Source organism: Oncorhynchus kisutch, linkage group LG27 (assembly GCF_002021735.2).
Source record: "Oncorhynchus kisutch isolate 150728-3 linkage group LG27, Okis_V2, whole genome shotgun sequence".
NCBI lineage: Eukaryota > Metazoa > Chordata > Actinopteri > Salmoniformes > Salmonidae > Oncorhynchus > Oncorhynchus kisutch.
The window spans coordinates 2,562,510-2,565,785 of record NC_034200.2 but is presented as its reverse complement, the minus strand read 5'-3'; the positions used below and the strand labels follow the sequence as shown (position 1 = coordinate 2,565,785).

The following is a 3,276-nucleotide window of genomic DNA, read 5'->3' as shown; positions in this document are numbered from 1 at the left end:
TCATCAATAACTAGAAAATAACATATTAAGGCTCCAGAAAAGCAGCTTTCTGAACTGAAAATTGCCCAATTAATATAGACTTTGTTGATCTTGAATGAAAAATAGATAAACCATTGAAGTCTTATTAATTGCACACAGTTCCAAGTCCGAAAATGTTGCCTTTGGGATCCTCCAACCCTGTAGGCACAGTTAAACCTCTGAAGCATGGCAACACCACCCCCTAATGAACAAACAGGGGCAGGACACGGCAGCTCCTGATAGTACAGAAATATATAGTGGCAGATATTCTCTTCTCCTTGGTGCTGTCAAACCCTGATTCAATTTGAGCAAGAGAAGGGAGCAAGGGGGCAGGAAAGGTCCAAACCAACCCAGTCTGACGAGAAAGAGTACATGACGGAGAGAATGTAAAAATCAGAACTAAAAACAGTGCAGTGGTGGTGGCTAGATAGTACATTAAATCAGCTTGTTATCCAAGAGGCACAAGAGGTGGTGGGTGATACCTGGAGCACAAAGCGCAAGTCTTAACGGTGGTGGCAGAAATTCACCACGATTAAATATAAAAAATTACTTATTTTTTTAAAATAAATTCTGAATTCCTCTTTCTTTTAAATCAAAAGTCCTGCTGTAAATGTTGATCAAGCCAGGGATAAATGTCTTCTACTGTTGTTAACTCCTGTTTTGGCACTACTGTGGGGAGACAAGAGAAGGACATGAATAACATTGAATTAGTATCCATTAAATAACACTCCAATAAATAAATGTAAACCACAACAGTCACCAAAAAGTGATCCCAGTTAAGGGAAGCTGGACATGGACCTGATCCAGTCAAGTTCGGTTCTGGATGGGTGCAGGTGGCTCAAACACCTGACAGCAGGAGTAGAGGGAGAGAAGAAGAGGTGGCAGTATATAAAGCAACTTCAGATGGACATCTGTTGAAGGGATACGATAGGCTCTAAACTGATCATGATAGGCATACCATTTCATATTCACCAAGATGACAAACGACAAAACAATGTCAATTAATCAAATGTCTTTTACCTGTTTCAAATGACAGCCTTTGAAACAGGTAAACATCAATCCAACTTTATGAGAGATTGTTTAGCATCCGGAGTGGATGGACTTAACCAGACCAGTGTATCTAACCCACCTCCTCCTCCTGCCTCTTCTCATAGCGGGAGAAGTCATCGAAGATGGAGATGGTGTGCTTGTAACCCTTGATGATCTTCCGCACCTGCTTGGCCTTCTCCAGAGGGACTTCCTGGGTGTCCCGGGAGTTGGTCACCGGCTTGTTGTCGTTGTTCTCAAGGCGGATGTGGCGCAGCTGGCTGTTGGGCACGTCCTTCACAAACAGCCAGTCCACATCAAACTTACCCTTCCACTTGTCCTGCGCCCACACGCCAGCGCTAATGCCGTAGTCCACGTGCGATAGCATCTCTGCCACGCCGTAGAAGTGGCCACTGCCGTTGACCCTGAACAGCAGGTAGACGGTCCCTTAAAGTTGAGGCCCCGGAGGGCCCCGTCCAGGCGCTTGTTGCCGTGCTCGGTGCTGCACCAGATGGAGTACTTGATGGAGCAGTGGATGTCGTCCTCAGAGTAGCTCTTGATGATGAACACCCGGCCGCTCTTCAGGTTCCACTCAAACTCCCTGGGGTTGTAGCTGTGAGCTGCACGCAGCTTCTCCAGCACCGGGTGGTTCTCTGCTCCACCAGGTACCATACTGGCAGGACCGAGGGGGGCACCGTTACCCCGGCAACTACTGCAATCATACTGCCATCATCCATTCCGGCCCCTATCTGCCCGTAGCCAAAGTTACGGTTGCTCGGTGCAACCCAGCAGGTCTGGGGTGGTGGGGTTTGGGTGTGGTTCTGGTAGGGTTGAGGGGGCTGGTGGTGCTGGTGCTGTAAGGCCATGGGCTGTATCTGCTCCTGCACCAGGGACTGGGGAGGGGGCTGCATGGGGTTCTGCTGCATGGGGGCTTGGGCCACTTTATTCACAGGCCCCTCGTTGTCCCAGGTGCCAATGTCCATGTTGTGTTTGATGGGTGGAGGGGGCAGGGCTCCTCCAGGGCTGGACATGCCTGGTTTCATCTTGGCCTTCAGCTGCTGGGGCTTGGCCGGCTTACTGGCAATGGCTGCTCATGAGGTGGGCTTGGGCAGGGGCATACCGATGGGCGTACCCCCGTTCCCCTGCACCACTGCCGGCGGTCCACCAATCACAGAGCCCACAGCCTTGTCCCCTGACCCCTGGCCTGTGATGTCACCACCGATTTTTAGGCCCACCATGCCCTGCTCCAGGCTGTTCATGCCTGGAACCTTGTTGATGGTGTCGCTGTGGAAGCCTGTCTGGCTGTCAGGCACCAGGGTGCACCCAGGGAGCTGGGAGGGTAGCTATAGCTACCTGCTGGCCCTGGGAGCCACTGGTGCCCCAGGTGGAGAAGGTGGGGTTCTCAGGGAAAAAGTTCAAACGATGGGGGTAAATACTGTTACCAAGCCCTCCAGGCTGGCCAAACATGGGCATAAAGTGGTGGTCTCCATTGCTCAAGGGTCCGTAGGGGGTGAGGTAAGGAATGGGGGCCTCGGTGAGGGGGTAGGGGAAGCTGATGGAGGGGGCATCGTAGCTGGACAGGTAGGGGTCAGTCATGGACTGGTAGCTGTTGCTCTGTGGAGGTAGAACAATGACGTAAATCATCTATGACAGTGATTTAAAAATATGTTTCATGTCTTTTGGTGCTTGCTTAACATTATGCAACACTAATAAACAGTTGTTCACAAAACACCCAGCTAGTAAATGGGGAAAAATATAGGTCTGGGTGCAAGTTTTATATGTATTGCGATTCAATACTGTGTTTTTGTTGTGATTTGATGTTCCACACATATTGCTCACTACATGTCTTCTGCAGAGAGACAAGAGAGAGCAGGACAAAATGAGTTCTGATCAGTCAGGGAAATAAAAGTGATGAAAACATGTTGGCTCACTATTTTAAAAGATATAGAACAAGTTATAGGATGAAACATCCAGGAGTTGTGGCGCAGGTACAGCTTAATAGAGCCACATTCAATGTAGCCAAATATTATAGGGTCCCCTAGGAAACCCTTGTCAACACTTTGGTTCCTACCCTGTAGCAATAAGTCCTCCCTGGCATTTTCATTCATTGTCATGCAAAACAACACTGTGTTCAAAGTGTCCACTATTATATTCTAACTATAGATTTATAATAATCATGATATTTCCATGATTCCAACAGGTCACCAAAGTGTTTTGCTATGAATCACAAGT

The 3,276-nt window shown here is 48.6% G+C and overlaps 1 pseudogene; it reads right to left on the bottom strand.

Moving 5' to 3' along the window:
* Positions 1-1,138: 1,138 nt before the first annotated feature.
* Positions 1,139-2,688, bottom strand: LOC109884767 (YTH domain-containing family protein 1 pseudogene; annotated as a pseudogene).
* Between the last annotated feature and the right edge of the window lie 588 nt (positions 2,689-3,276).